This window comes from Vanacampus margaritifer, chromosome 2, assembly GCF_051991255.1.
Source record: "Vanacampus margaritifer isolate UIUO_Vmar chromosome 2, RoL_Vmar_1.0, whole genome shotgun sequence".
NCBI lineage: Eukaryota > Metazoa > Chordata > Actinopteri > Syngnathiformes > Syngnathidae > Vanacampus > Vanacampus margaritifer.
Window position 1 is genome coordinate 19,047,905 of NC_135433.1, and position 17,628 is coordinate 19,065,532.

Sequence of the window (17,628 nt, forward strand, 5' to 3'; positions counted from 1 at the left end):
AACCCAGTAAACAGGTGATACATGATTGGTCGTTACCTACTTCCTCAGCACAGGTGATGTCATCTTCTGTCGACAGCAAGTGTAAAATTTGTTTTTTAAAGGTATTAATTGTACATGAAAAATAATGACGTTATCAAAATAATTATGGACACAATATTAACTTTTAACTGCTGAAAATGTCTCAATTACTTAAGTATCTCTTTAAAGCTGTCCTTTTTAGTACTGTGATACCGCAATATTTTTGCTCACGGTTATAGTTAGAATGCAATATTGCCATGCCTAAGTAGTAGTCCCAATAAATGGGTTGTCATTACTCTTTCCGAAAGTGACAAGAGACATGAAAATTGCGATTAGTTGCTGGACACACACAAAAAAAAAATGTGAACTGTTCTGACAAGTCAAAATCATGTGAGTCATGAATCTCCTAAATGTGCTCAGCGGGCTTCCCTGATAAAGCTTCACAGACACGACGGTGTTAGGCCCCGGCAAAGTCCAATCAGAGAAGCTCAGGTCGATCGATCACGGCGTTATCTGCGGAAGAGGAATATTACCTGGTGCCAGGACAGCCCCGCCGGGCACGCGGCGATGCAGGATCCCGATAGCCGAGCAGGGCTGTCACCCCTCCTGGCTGATTAATGACGAGCCGGGCCCGGTGTTTAATGCCTTTAATATGGGCCGCTGACGAAGCCGCCACACGGGTGAGACACGCCCATTTTGGTGACTGATGGAGTCAGGCTCTCCTTCCCGTGCACTCTTTCACAGACACTGTACTGTAAAAATAGACACGCACATCATTAAAAGCCATGCTTGTTTCATGCCTGTCACGTCACATGTATGCTCAAACAAATGCATCGCTTCAACACAATATGACATTTGCTATGAGGCAGTGTTCATAATAAAGCTAATGTGCCTCAAAATATTTCTACATCATCTGAAAGCTGACTGAGATGATTAAGCAGTCATATTTCTTATGAAACGAGCAAAAAGAATTATAGCAACGACATTTTTTAAACACATTCAAACTCTTGTCTCAGATATCAAGTATCTACCCATGGCCACGATTCCATTTTTTTTTTTTTTAATTTTTAGGTAGTCCTCATTAGTGTTGCATGTGAGCTGGAGCCCATCACTTAAATCACCGTCATCACCAGCTAAACACAGGACATATACAGTGGATATGAAAAGTCTACACCCCCCTGTTCAAATACCATCTTTTTGTGATGCGTGTAATGTAGTAAATACATTCTTGAACATTCACATTTGTAAATCCCAGGGGAATGGGTCACTGGCGGAGCCAGAGGGGAGGCCGGGGTGGCACGTGCCCCTGCTCAAATGAGATTGGACTCCGCAGACGCCAAAAGATTGACATATCACGGCACTGGCGCAGTGGCGCCACACATCTAGCCAGTGCAGCCTCCCATTTTTTTCAATCAGATGCCTACTAATTGTTATGCCCCTCCTGCACAGTGGGTGGCGCTATGTACCACAATATATTGTAATCCACCTCAATAGGAATCTGGAGAAAAAGAATCTCCCAAGTCCCATCAAGACACTTCAGACCAGTGCATCAAGATGGCACGGTTATGTCATGTTGATTTTCCCTTGAGATGTGAATGACTGTTTAAAATGACTTTTAATATTCAGATAGATTGTTTTGAACGGACATCAATAAGTTAACGTTGTTTTGCACAAGATTTTAAAAAAAAATGCATGAACTGAATGACGAACGAAGACGTAAAACAGGAAACAGAAGTACGGAGCGGCCTTTTAAATTAAATGCATAGATTTCAAAATAAGAGATTTAAACATCACACAAAAAACAGCTTGAAGAATACAGCTTAGCACTTTCTCACTTAATATATATGCCCTAACGTTTTTAGTCTAGAAGTGGGGGTTTAAGAGCAAGATTTAATAACATTATTATTAAATAATAACATTAGTAACACTATGTGGTTGTAAATAAAGTGCTAGGAGTAACAAATTGCTTTTTCTTTTCTTTTTTGGATACGGTGTGTGGAAAATTAAACAAGAAAATATGACTTGTTCCTTAAACGAAAACATTTATATTTTCAAACAAATTGCAAATTATATTCATGTTAAACAATGTTAATTGTTCATTGTTTGAATATTGTACATTTTGTCCAGCACATTATGGGCAAAAATCTCCTGAGTGCTATAATCCATCCATGCATTTCCTGAACCGCTTACATGTGCTATGATATGTACTTAAATATATTTCAACATTTAGAGACTCCATTTGAAATTAATTGTTTATAGAAGAAAAGTATTTAGCATATTCTACGCATACTTTTGTTGTGTTAGTGTACCGTGATAGGGATTGATAGTGATTAGACAACAGCATGTTTTGACTTACAATACAGGCCAAAAGTTTGGACACACCTTCTCATGCAATGCATTTTCTTTATTTTCATGACTATTTACATTGTAGATACTCACTGAAGGCATCAAAACTATGAATGAACACATGAATTATTATTTTTTTTTTAAATAATTCAAAACAAGTTTTGTATTCTAATTTCTCTCTCTTTGCTCTGATAATTGTTTTTGCACACTCTTGGCATTCCCTCGATGAGCTTCAAGAGTAGTCACCTCAAATGGTTTTCCAACAGTATTAAAGGAGTTCCCAGAGGTGAGAATGCCAAAAGTGTGCAAAGCAGTAATCAGAGCAAAGGGTGGCTATCTTGAAGAAACTAGAATATAAAACACGTTTTCAGTTATTTCACCTTTTTGTTAAGTCCACATGTGTTCATTCTTAGTTCTGATGCCTTCAGTGAGAATCTACAATGTAAATAGTCATGAGAATAAAGCAATTGACACATTTAATGAGACGCGTCCAAACTTTTGGTCTGTATTGTACATAAAAATGTGGGGTAATGTCACCGCCGGATAGGAATAAACCGCAGCCGCAAACAGAGGACCACCTGTATCTGAGTAATGCTATGATGTATTAATGAGCAATTAAATAGTCAATGATTCATTCGTGTATCATTACACAACATTTGAGAGGACTAAACTGATGAGTTCATATGACCTTATATTGATACTGTGAGGTATTTTGGTAAGCGTTTAGGGAATGCTTACACCTTCCTCACACTGAATAAGGAAACAGATATTATTGCTGCAACCCACCTTTACCAAAACTCTCCTCCTCATCCACTTTTCCATTTTTTCCCATAATATGTCTTTTACTCTCGGCCAGCCTCGCTTCTCCTACACCCACCTGCTAATTTTCACTTATCCGCCGGCCGCTTTCTCCTTCGCTCTCATGCCCCTCGTGCTCCTTCACTCTCTTTTCATCCATCACCTCCTCTGCAATGTTCTCATTTAATCACCCCCTCAAGAAATGTATTCACCTCGGAACAAGCGAGGGCCCCTTGCGAGATGGGGCGCAAACGTTAGCGCAGCCAATTCCGGCACTCCCGGGGAGGGGGCGCCGTGTCCAGTCCAGAAAATGCACATGCTCAAAAAACGACGGGCAAAGATGCAAAGTGTAGGAAGAAAGACATTTCAAAGGAACAACGACGGGAGCATGTGCGAGACAGCAGATGGGTTGACATTGCTTGCAACACAGTCATGTCCTCCTCCTAATTAATGAAAACGTATTTGACCAGTATTGGACTAATTGGGTATCATTTTCTCACTACAACTACTGTATTCTACCACGGCGACAGTGCGGCAATGTATCAGAAAGAGTTGGAAGCTGCTCCCAAAAAAGAATGGCCACAAATTTGATTTTTTTTCCCCCAATGCAAATGTGTCATTTGCTTTTTTACTAAACAAACACGTCAGATTTCTCAGGAAAAGAAAAAAAGCTCAAACGAACGTTGCACCATATGGCTCTTTTGTTTGGCTTTTCAAGCTTAAGTGAAAGAGTGTTTCAGTAGTAAGTTTCAGGTAAATGATGCCTTCATAGACATCTCATTGTATCCCCGCTTGATTTGCTCACACAATGTTCTCATATTTATTTCAACATCCCTGATGGAGAACCCCTAGTGACAATTTGGCATTTAAATATTCTTAGCAGCTGGCCTGCATAAAGCTGCTCTTTATTGATTTTTGCTGCATTTTCTGCCAACCAATAACATTTAATAAAACATGTTCAGAGAGGTGCTGGACCCAGGCGCAAAGTGCTTGTTGAGTCACTCGTACATGTGTGGGTTGGATTGAAAATGACATTTTTCCCAGCTCACACTCCGGTGTGAGATGCTCTCCCACTGAGAGCCCTTCGTGATGTAAACAGGAAGGCGGAGCTACGGTGGGATTGCGCTGTCCCCTTCAGACGGCTTTAATGAAACATCAGCTCTCCGAAGGGCTTGCGGCGCCTTAAGGCTTGTTAGCCCAGGAACAGGTTGCATGAGATGCACTACGGTTGTTCTGTGTTGGGATTGGCTGTTTTCAAATATACACTCACATTTCATTAAGGACACTTGGACAATTTAATGAGATCCAGTAGAAGAGCTATAAGCAAAATGTCAGATAAACAGAAATACATGGTCTGCTTTTAGTGTGTGTGGCAGAAAAGTTGTTTCATCATGACTCTCTAGTTTTTACCAACGGCAAAATACAAACGCAATAATGAACATTTGAATAAAGTAGAACCAATGTTGCACATTGCTACTTGGCAATGATGACTTGAGTGTTTACTGTAGGTAGAAACTGTACATTGGGCTCAAACTACTCAATGGACTTAAACTGAACTGAAGAAGGGTGAGGAATGGACCAAAGAGGAACCTGTAAGATTTTGTTGTGAATCCACATTAAACGTCCTTAGCCAGGATTTGTTAACGTTGCTCACTTATAGTTTCCTTCATTTTAAAGTGAATAATTCATCAAGCTAGAATACACAGCAAATCAGTCGGTGTTAAAAGGACAGCAACGAGAACATTTTTGGGGAGCTTTAAGCCATGTTAAAATGCTAATTCCTCACCAAAGTGGTGTTTTCCCCAATTTGCATGAGAAATCCTAGGTTATTCTGCTCTCCAAGCACCAGCCCCTCCCAACCTGAGAAAACGTCATTAGGAGTGGATCCACCCCCGCACCGCCTCTGCAGACTAAACGCACGGCTACTTTCTCCGAGTCCTCCATAGGATAGTGACAAAAGTAGATTTTATCAGTAAACATTCTGTCCAAATGAATTCAAAGCAATCAATCATCCTTCACGTCTTAAAATATCAGAAAAGGTTCTGGCCGACACTTGTGTAGTAAAATCTTTGCGCTGCTGAACGAATAGTGTAGTGGTCAGCGCAGCAGCATATTGGTGGGTTGAGACCCACTCAGTTTTTTTCCCCTTCTCCTTTCCTCTCTCTTCTTTTGAGGCAAAGAGCCGTTTTGTTTTAAATGTTTATTGAAGAATTGATGGCTTCCGCGTTAGAAAAAGAACCAGCAAAACACCTAATATTTAATTTTAAAAAATACATTGCAATGGTGTCAAAGGTAAAATGTAATCATTATATGCCTATACTTAACAATGGAAGGGCTTAAAATACCGTGGTTTAATCCCTTTAAATTTCCAGTGTTCGATCAAATAAGTAAGTGTTGAGTAATAAATTTACCACACCCTCATTTCCGGTGAAGGAAAAATGTTCCAATTTTTCCAGCGCGCTGTCGACATTTCAATAGTAATACATCCAGTTGTTGCTGGAACAACAAAAAGCTGTAATAATAAAAACTGACAATTGTTTTCAAGACAACAGGACAGGAAAAAAAGAGTGTGAAACTTCACGCCCGTCCTGCCATGTGGCGAAAAAGGCAACTCTTAAATGTGACCAGTGTATTATGCCAGCGTGCCGAATGATTTGGCAGTTTGGTGTATAAGGATGTCTTTTTTTTTTAATGTATCCTCATATTATAATGCACTTCTTTTGCACCACCTCCGAGGGCAAAAATGCTCCCACTGCTGACCTTGCCACCCGAATCCCATCTGTGCATTTATTTACACATACACCAGTTACACACAAGGTGCACACACATCGTTGAGGTCCAAACAAATGCATGCTTTCACGTGAGCATATAGCCGCGTACAAATTCATATGCGAGCGCAAAGGAACATATGTAAATGTAACAAATATGTAATGTAGATTTCACACGCTAGCGAAACTGCTGAAGGCGAGTCCATTAGGTATGTGCAACCAACGTGAACAAGGACGCGCTCCACAAAGACTATAGAGAACAAATGCAAAGCTCCATATGTAATGTTCTCAGGTCACTATTAGTATGAAGTGCCTTTAGTGTCCTCATCAGAATCACTCAGTCGTCATAAAAAATGGAGCGGAATAATGAAACTCTGAAGTCTTATTATAAGTTGCCAAACGTTGCTACGTTCCAAACATACCCGTAAAATAATGAGTCTCTTGAAATGTGTTTCCTTCATTTTGTCATTTCTCATTGGATGGAAGTAATCGTGATAAAATGAGTCCTTTTGATGATGTACGTATACTGTATTTTATAGTGAGGATAAGCCATTGAGAAAATGGATTAATGGATAATCAGATTTTGCATGTGTTCCTGAATCCATTATGCGCAAATGTCACATGACAAAACCTGGAACAGCTGTGATAACTAACACAGTAATGGATTGATGACAAGATGGTTTGAAGCTGAACTTGCTCAAATTTTGCTATCTTTATGGCTGGTGTCTTAGGAGTTAGTTAAAAAGTTAAAAATATGTTAACACTAACCAAGCCTGAACATCAAATATTGTCATCTTTGGCAGCTCTAGAAGAAACCTTGTGCAAAATAAAATGCATCATAAATGTCATGTTGCTATTAGAAGGTTCACCATGTGCTTATTAACTTGTAACGTAAATTTTAAATGTTCTATTTTAAATAATACCATGCTCCCCAAAACGGATTTATACCTGGTTTATGATTTTTATGCTAGAACATACAGAAGGCTTTAATGCAGCCTCTAAACGGAAGAGAATGTTTGCAGCAATGGTAGTTATTACAAAAACGGCCAGCAGGTGGAAGCAGAGTATAAGAGATCAACCAGGGCCATGTTGCCAAAAGCTCTTTTCCCCACGGTTTTAAACCGATTTGTGAATAATGATGAAACTTAGATACTGTATATTCTAATGGTAATCGGTGCATAGATAGAAATATACTTTTTTTCTGATGAAAGAAGAGACTCTCATCTTACTTTTGGTAGGTAGGGCTGTGCAGATCGATTCAAGTATCAATACAATTGATACTAATGTGAGTATCAGTATCATGTCGATACCAGGGGGCTTGTATCGATGCATTTACATTTATTTATTTATTTTGGTTTCTTTTGTGTCCGTCGTGCATTCCATTTGAAGTAATTTGATGACAATGAGTCATATTACGCTTTGTTTGAGCTTTTCCAACTACTAGCAGAGCTAGATATTAGTGTAGCACAACATGTAAGTAACGTTTATGTAATGTGACTAGACTAGAGGAACTGCTCATGTTTCTTTGAGTGCAGAAGAGTGACGGGGACTAAGAATAAAAGATTATTACTGCATTGCAAATGTAAACTAGAAAAATTCCCGCGGAAATTTTGAATGGGACTGCTGACTCTTTGGTAATGAGCTGAACAGTTTAAAATTTAAACGACTGGAATCGGTCAAGAAATGTGGAAGTTAACCATAATCAACATCAACTAAAAGTATCTCACTGTCCCTGAAAATGTATTTCAAAAAATGTAAATGAGCTGAACAGTTTCAAATTTAAATGACTGGAATCGGTCAAGAAATGTGGAAGTTAACCATAATCTAGAAATATGTCACTGTCACTTTAAGAGCGCACACCCATTTTTGACTTGGAGCCGTCACGCGCCCCACATTCCATTGAGATTGCATGAGAAAAGCACCCCTTGAACAAAAGCCTCTCACGACTTAACGGTTGAAGATACAGATTCAAGAAATGGCTCGTTAGGGGGGGAGAGCTTTCATTCCTTAAAATAAATTTCTTAGCCTTTTGTAGGGCTTTTTAAAAGCATTTCAAGTGGTTGTTCAGTGAACAATAATTCATAAAAACGTTCAGTGTTTTCCATTTGAAGACTACAATAAAATTAAGACCCGGCCTGAAAAGGTATGTTTACGGAAGATATTTTGCGTTTACATATTTTCTGATGTACAGAACATACAAAGAAACTGGTCAATGCTCTTAAGGAGGCCAGAATAAGAAGTACTTTGAAGGCGTAAGAGCATACTTTTGTTCCATCTTAGCCTTTTGTAGGGCTTTTTAAAAGCATTTCAGGTGGTTGTTCGGTGAACAATAATTCATAAAAACGTTCAGTGTTTTCCATTTGAAGACTAGAATAAAATTAAGACCCGGCCTGAAAAGATATGTTTACCGAAGATATTTTGCGGTTACATATTTTCTGATGTACAGAACATACAAAGAAACTGGTCGATGCTCTTAAGGAGGCCGGAATAAGAAGTAATTTTAACATTTAAATGACTGGAATCGGTCAAGAAATGTGGAAGTTAACCATAATCAACATAAACTAAATTTTAAGAAACATGCACATTCACGCACACACATTGGAACTTTAACATACAGACGCTCCCCAACTTACGAACGAGTTACGTTCCGAGCGATCGTTCGTAAGGTGAATTTGTTCGTAAGTTGCTTCAGTGCTATATTTTGTATTATAATTTATGTTTAAAGAGAATACGTACAGTACTGTACTACGTATGTTGGAGAGAGAGAGCGAGAGACACACACAGTATGTACATGTACGTAATAAGATAAATAAAATGAAGTTTAACTTACTTTTGGAAGATGTACTCGATGCTTAAGGATTTGATGGAGGAGGAGGAAGAGGAGGATTTTATATCATGAGAGGTTCTTCGTCGTCGCTGGAATGGGCTTCAAAAGTTACTTCCTCCTCCGTAACTTCAATGTAGGAAGAAGTTGAGGGTCGCGGAGAAGAAGATGAGGGTTGATGAGTATCTTCCTTGGAGGATTTACTAGAAACTGGCCGAAAGAAGCGATCTAACGACGATTGCACAGTTTTCTCCTTTTTTCATCATAAATGATGCGGTAGCACTGTATGGCATCATTCAATTGATTTGCAACTTTTGTGCAACGTTCAATATTTGGGTCTTGCTGCTCGAAGAGTGCGATGGCTTTATGAGCGATAGGCGTTTCTTCTTCTTCCTCCTCCTCGACACGTTGCTGAGCCTCCAATGCTGGGTGAGCTCTCACAGCGCCAAGCGTCGGTATTAGCGGCGGAAAGAAGCACTACAGTACTCGGAAAAAGGTGCGCAATACAAAATCTAACTTACAGCATCTCTTTCCGAACATTTTATGCCATGCGCGCATGCGCGCAGACATGTTCGTATGTACCGTTGTTCGTAACTCGAATGTTCGTAAGTAGGGGAGCGTCTGTACTGACGTCACGCACACACATTCAACTGTAATGAATGACAGACGCACACCTCAAACAAAAGCCTCTCACGACTTAACGGTTCAAGATGCAGATTCCACAAATGGCTCGTAAGAACGGCAAGGGTTTGGGGAACACGAGCATGTTCTCATTTTTTTAATCGGATGAAAAATGACCAAATGAGAGCAGGTTGAAAACTTATAATTTATCAGAAATGAAAAGAGAAAGGCGCCTGAAATTAACATGTAAAAGACAGGCAAATAAGTCTGACTTCTCCTCGCTTAAAGTGAAAATAAAGGTACTAAATGACACCTTAGCCAAATAAAAGTTAATTTGTCTGAAAGAAGAGACTTGTCACCACAAAATGTGAGAATTTGATGTCTAGTGAGCAAAGATTGTGGCCATGGTGACGAGTTGAAGTGAAACTTTTGGAAATAGATTATTTTGGTTCCCGTCACTCTAAGGCTAATTGCTTCACTCTGGCACTTGCAATAGACACCAATGTAAGAAGGCTATTTCACTCACTGTCTTTGAACCCGCACAGGAGGGAGAGCTTTCATTCCTTAAAATCAATTTAGACACTGAGCTAAAGATGGGAAAAATTGATACAAAATGAGCTAAAATTCATAATCAGTCGGCAAACGTATGCGCGCGCAGCGTGTCTTGGAAAAAGGTGCTTGATCTGTAATTTGTTCCCCCTTTCTCCATTAATTTCCTATGGGACTTTTTTGGGAGTTTTTGGGGAATTGCGTCGCCATGGTAACTCGGAATTCCGAGAAAAGTAATGCCGCACCGAGTCAGATCGAGCCGCATCGTTTGATACCTCATTTGTCCCGGTGCGATCTACGGTACGGGCCGCATTTTTGCGGAAAAAATCTGGGGATTTTCTAGGGTGGAGAGTAATATGTGCTGCTTTCAGCAGTCCCATAATAACATGTATGTTTACATTAAGGATATTATATTATGGCATGTTTAAAAACCGAATAAGAAAGTCCAATTTGCAAAAATAAATAAATAAATATAACAAATGATTTACAATTAAAGGATCAGCACCTCCAAATCCGAGACCATGGTCCTCAGTCGGAAAAGGGTGGAGTGCCCTCTCCGGGTCGGGGATGAGATCCTGCCCCAAGTGGAGGAGTTCAAGTATCTTGGGGTCTTGTTCACGAGTGAGGGTAGGTTAGAGCGGGAGATCGACAGGCGGATCGGTGCAGCGTCTGCAGTGATGCGGACGCTGTATCGGTCCGTTGTAGTGAAGAAGGAGCTGAGCCGAAAGGCAAAGCTCTCGATTTACCGGTCGATCTACGTTCCTGCCCTCACCTATGGTCACGAGCTGTGGGTCGTGACCGAAAGAACAAGATCCCGGATACAAGCGGCCAAAATGAGTTTCCTCCGCAGGGTAGCCGGGCTCTCCCTTAGAGATAGGGTGAGAAGCTCGGTCATCCGGGAGGGACTCAGCGTTGAGCCGCTACTCCTCCACGTTGAGAGGAACCAGTTGAGGTGGCTCGGGCATCTGGTTCGGATGCCCCCTGGACGCCTCCCTGGGGAGGTGTTCCGGGCATGTCCTACCGGCGGGAGGCCCCGGGGACGACCCAGGACACGCTGGAGAGACTACGTCTCTCGGCTGGCCTGGGAACGCCTTGGGATCCCGTCGGAGGAGCTGACTGAAGTGGTTGGGGAGAGGGAAGTCTGGGCTTCCCTGCTAAAGCTGCTGCCCCCGCGACCCGACCCCGGATAAGCGGAAGAAGACGGAAGGACGGATTTACAATGCCATAATATTTTATGAACCTAAAAGTACTTGGTATCGGTATAAATATCGGCGATATTGGCACCAGTATTTACTTGGTATCGATCGATACCAAAAGTTCAAGTATCGCACAGCTCTATTGGTTGGTTCCATGTTTTTATAGCAATAGAACACAATATTGTGTGGGCCGTGCAAAATCAGTCAAAATCCAGTAAAAGAGTCGGGAGCGAAGGGTGTTGCTTCAGTGAAAATGGCTGGGAGTGAATGAGTTAAACTGTAAAATTACTCCAAAATTGTCTTCCCTGTCATTTTCCAACCTATCAGCAACTCACATATTTTACCAATTGCATGTACATACGTCAGCGTGCAGTGAATGTATTAAAAAAGCTTGACCAATATACATTTCTAATAGCATGACATTTACTTAAAACAATGAGTTCAGTTGAAAATCACAACTTTTGGGGTAAAACAGGGACGTCTCACAAGCACCTATAGTACTGGCTTTGTAACGGGCAGGTTTTGAAAGAGCTGTTGTAATAATCATCTATAAGTGGTTCATCTAAGAGTACAAGCTCACAGCTTGTAGATGTGATCCAACACAATGTAAAGAATGTTTCCAGCTCTCAGCTCCCAAGTGATGTATCATAACAATAATCATTGTCAAGCCCGAAATGAAGGTGCTTCTTTCAAAACAGGAGGGCGGGGGAGTGGGGAGGTTGTAGGCAGAAGTGTGGTAATTATGCAGCTGTAATGGAGTTGGTGCCTAGCGAGAGCCTAATGAGCTTACTGAAGTCGACCATTGAGAATTGATTCAAGAGAAGAAGAAGAAAAAATAGTCGGGGGCCAATGGGGGTGAGCATGGCTTCCATTGTTATGCGTTCGACTGACAGGGAGCCAACTCGCAAAGATATTCCCCCAGAGCTTGGAATATAATAATAGCGCTCGACATCTTTTACACGTCCACATATACAGTACACAACCTTTTCATTGCACTGTCACCTGTCTGGAGGAAGGCGTCTAATCACACACTGAAAATATGTGCGGGTGTGGGTTTAGTTGAACACTGCACAAAATAAGATAAAACTTTCCATATGAGGGAAAAAGAAGGGGATGCATTTTCTTGGCTAGTGCAGAAAGAAATGGAGAAAAAACAACTGTAATGACAGTTTGCTTGATAGGGTTTATTTGATTGTTAGTAACTTAACTAAAAGATAATTTAAAAAATCCAGTTTATTACAATTTACATGTAAACGTTACCGTTGTTGTTTAAGACTCAATGCATTCTGGGTAACAGCAATTCATTTATGTATAGCGCCCTCAAAGTGCTTTACATTCGACTACTCATTCACCTACTGGGAACTGGAGGTTCTTGCTCAAGGACACTTTGACATAGTCAAAATGGCATGGGCTCGAACCCACAACCTCTTGGTTGCGAGACGACTACTCTACGCCAGTAGTGTTGTTGCACTCTGTTTCCAGTCTTTTTCAATCTTTGGAGTCATAGATTTTCTGAGTTACCGTCACTATCTTCATTTAAGTCGAAGTTGCGGTCCGTGATTGGCGGGTGTAAATCAAGGTTATTTTAGATCACGAAAACTAACTACAAAAGTAAAACTAAAATTCAAAAAACTATTTTGTTAACGAAATAAAATAAAAAACGAAAATGCTTTTTTAAAAATGAAAAATAACTGAAACTACATTTTATGTTTACAAAACTAACGACATTATAGTGAAAATGTATTTTGTCTTCTTTAGTAATTAATTTAATTCATGAGCCTTTGGGGATAATTTTAAATGTAGTTTTAAGTATATTTATTTTATCAGAATAAGGATGTTTGAAAGTGTGTCATGCAGAAGTGATGTCATCTAGCAGCAGCCAATAGAAAAGCACCTTCAAATGATGTTCTCTCCTATAGGCGACAATTTTGCGTGCTGAACTTTTGGCTCCAATGGCTCGCCTCGCTTGCTTTTTCATTTTACTCAGCCGAAATGCAATGTTAGGTAAGAAATTAGTTACTTTTTTCATTTTACCGTGGTGTTTATTAAATATTGCGCATAAGTAATACGCACACAAAAAACACACCAAAAAAACGAAAACTAATACTGAAACTAAAACTAAATTCAAACTAAGCATTTTTTTAAAATAACTAAAACTAATGCTATGCTATGATGTGTTGCGCACAGCTTGGCATGTACATCTCAGGCAGTTCCTCGTTGCCATAACTCAAATTTATTTTTTAGGACAGTGAACGACCCTGCTGTGTTTTTGCACTAGGTAAGTTAGAAAGGTGAATACCCTCGCTTTTAACAAATCAAACAGCGGGAGACAAGGCTTTTAAGCTCAATTTTCACACATAGTTCACTCTGTGAGTGCTCTTTCAGCTTTGTACACATTTTTCCTTCATTACCAACTTTGCTTTTCACTCAACCCGGTGAACTACATTCACTTAAAATTTAGGCAAGGGAAATGAGAAACAGGAACGGTTTGCCTAAATTACATTGCAAGGCCATTCACACTTGTTGACTAATTCCAAAAAGTCAAGAAAACTGTTTTCTCAAAGCAGCAAGGACATAAAAAAGAAGAACCTTTAATAGTTTTCAGCAACCAAGGTTTATAACTTAATCCTAGATGACATGTTTTAGAGTAAGTGTAAAGCTTAGGAAGCATTTCAGTGGTTTTATCAGAGGCTTTGTTGCGCACAAGTCAGATATACTCCACATCGACAAAAAAAAAAAAAACACACACACACACACACACATACATACCCTCCCCTTCCTGCATACTCCTTGTGTGAAGCTCACACGTTTCAAATTTGCACAGCTGCAAAAGCAAATCAATGATGAAATCAGGTGCGAGTGTATTTGTGTGTATATGTGAGGCGAGAGTTTGACATTGCTTACGGATTCAAACTATCCATCTGTCATGAACACAACTCTTTAGTGCTAATTGACTTGCTCTGTACAAGTCAAAACCATGGAAGTGAATAAATTTGTCAGTCAATATGAAGAAGCTCCTATTCATCAATCTGTATTTAGCTCTTTGACTGCCAGACATTTTCAGAAAAGGGATGCCGTGGGTTCCAGCCGATTTAAGCCTTTTGACTGATCTTTCAAGGTCCACAGAAAATTTTGTGTTTGGACTATGGAAACCCACATACTACCAAATGAAAGATTGGACTCTCATCTTTCATCAGAAACAAAATTGTTTCTACCTTATTCCGTTTTTCAGTAATCAACAATAAAAAATGGTTAGTTTCACCCAAATGCTCTGTTTTGAAACAAAATACGGAGAAATCAAGCTTTTTGTGAAACAATATTATTTCATGCACTTCAGTGAATTTGACACCTTTTTTTTTCCATGAATGATGCCACAAACACCTAAACAGTGCTTTACTTCTGTAAAACACCACCACCAACAATGAAAAAGTGTTTTTTGATAGCAAAATACGTTTATTTCCATTCAACAGTGTAACAATTTGACAAAACAATTTGGCAAACTATTTACAAATGTGTGCAACCGTGGTACTATTTACAATTGTGTGGATGTTTCAACTACAGTTTTTCTTTTTGTAACACTCCCCTGCGTGCAAGGGGACGCAGCAGGATTTGCACAACAGATTAGTTTCACTGCGATGGCTCCTTCGCGTGCAGACGATACACTTTCTTGCCGGCCTTTTTTTTTCCAGGGAATAGCAAGTATATACTGCAGTGTGTGTTTGGCCATGTTGCCATCAAGTCTACTCTCAGGATCATGATACGGTGACGTTACGATGGTGTTACGTCTGGCTTCCTCATGTCCTTCACTTCCTATACCGGGTGGTAAGAGTTGTTCTGATCCATCTTATCCGCTCCATTCATGGTGGCATCGTAGTCCACAACCAGTGTCTTCTCCGTGATCAGACTGTACCACTCCTCCGATGAATATGCATTGGACTCGGGGCACTCTTCGTCGTCCGATTGAACGTCCACCTGAGCAGAAGTGCTCGGTTGTGCTCCGCGTTTTCCGGCGTTAGCATCGCTAGCCGGTGAGGCTTTATGACGTGATCATAGCCGCCGCGTCAACGCTTCCAACTTCGGCGTCAACCTCGGAGTCAGCATCATCATCATCGTCGTCATCAATGTGCTCTTTAGCATTGGTCGATGCTTTTCGTCTTTGAAAAAAATGCTCAAGCGTGAGCTGCTTGCAACCGGTCGCCATTTTCGCTTCCTCAGTCATTCTCCCCTCAACACTCTAGCTCCGCCTCACGTCTTCTACTGACGCCTACCCAATCTTATCCAAAGAGAGTCATCGCTGCCATCTAGAGGCCAAAAATAGTCATTATACTAACTAGATCTGCTTGATACTTTCAGCACAGCTGGCCAAGGCTTTCCTCCACCCATTCCCCAAAAAAACAAAAAAAACATAGTGAACGTCTTTTAACGTCTTTGGCGGTCCTCCGTAGGATTTTACTAAACGTTATTTAACGTTTTTGGCGGTCAAAGAGTTAAAGGAGATATATTACAAAAATATATATACCTTTAGTCACTTGCAATTAGATGGATCATTTTAAACTCCACAATGCACTTTTAAATGTATTAATGTAAATCTGCTTTTAAATGTTGTACTTTTGTTATGTGAAGCATATTGAGTTACATTGTGTATGAAATGTGCTATTAATCTTTTTTCTTTTTCTTTTTTACAACCCCCTAGGTACTGCCTGGGTCTGGTAAATGTCTAAACAATGTGAACATTTTTCCCATTAAGGACCCTGTATAATGTCCCCCACCCTACACCCCACCTCCATTTGGGATCATATTTTTAGCAACAACAACAACAAAAAAGTGTTTTTTTACAGCAGTCGTTTCTGCACTTAGATTATATAGAAGTTTTCACCCATGACATGATCATAAATGGTGGGCGAACATCCAGAGTCAGATCATAGACAACAATGTCTGAAACACTAAGAGCAGAGATACTATCATTAAGAAACAACCACATCCCCCACAGATGCGACTCCCCAGATATCATGTCAAAACTAAAAAGGAAGCAGAGCTGCATTATGTTTTGTTGGATGCACAAATGGGCAGAAGCCAACAGCATTCATTTCTGTCGAGCAGCACCTACCGCTACTTGACTGCTAGGTGGAAAGAGTTATTTATGTCTGGTCAGCATAGTTTATGTACTGATGTCTCCATGCGGGAAAATAGTTGTGTTGTTTTTTTAGGCATCACTATCACTCTGCTAACACTTTTCTGAATCCACTGATTAATGTGTCAGCCAGGCGTCGTCAAAAGGCTTAGTTGATTGACTTCACTTTCATTTTACTATAAAGTGTTTACCTTCCATTTATAATTGAAACCCTAAACATGACCTCAAAGTACAGTTGATTGTAAGTAATTAGAGTTTGTCAAGTGTCACGTGATGGTTTCAACTTAAAAGGCATGATTAACATATAGCAACCTATTATTTGTTGATTACCGGTGAGCAAATGATCCTTGCAGTGAAGCCATCTGAGTACCACCAGTAATTGTATTTCAAGTTGCTAAACATTGGATAGAAGTGCTGGAAGCGAGCCGAAAGCGTTTCCGGAGAAGAGGGGGGGGGAAGCAAGTGACACAGCACTATTATTATTGCAGTGCTTTGTGTTTTGTGGGCCCAGTGATATATTAGCTTTTAGGGCAATTTCTGTCGGATCTCTGGTCTAATTAGCTGACTAATTCATCTCACTCACAATGTTGTTTCGATAACAAAGCAACTCTCGCATGCGGGAGCAGGCTCATGCACAGGCAATTGCTATTCATGTTGTTGCAATAACTGGTGGTTGCCAACAGAGGTCAGAGATGACTTACAAGCCCTTTAAATCAGTTGAATGCTTCTTAAAGGTGATGCATTTATTATAATTGTACAGATTCGTTTAAACACATTTCCGCAGGTGGGAAAATTTCAATTTACAATGTTTTTCACTTAAGTTGGAATTTATGACAAAATGTATTTTTTTTCTCAAAATGTTATACACATACAGTACACCCCATAATGACTACATTTAAAAAATAAAAATAAATCCTTTTTTTTTGTGCTAAATTTAATTGAAAAAAAAACAACCAGGAAGTCACATGTAACATAATTATTCACAGCCTTTTCCATGAAGCTCAACATTGAGCTCAGGGGTCCATTTCACAAAGCATGTTCAACAAACAGCGAGTTGACATGCACTGAGATAGGAAACTCCAGGACAGCTGATTTGAGGTAGCTATAACAACGCAGAGTAGTTTCCCCTGGTGTTGCCACTACACTAAAAAGTCCATATCAATGGAGCCCCGATTCGTCAAGTCACCTTGGCAACGGGGAAGTGCAGAGCGCGGCACCGCCCTCTGCTTCTGAGTTGTTGTTTTTTACCCCTCTCAACCAAAAATCTTAATGCGATCATATCGCGAATTTGAACATGTCTTTAGAAAAAAAGAGTGCAACGCCTCAGCGGCTCCCCATAGAGGAAGGCGGCGTGGGAGAAGTTAGAACGTTGCTGCT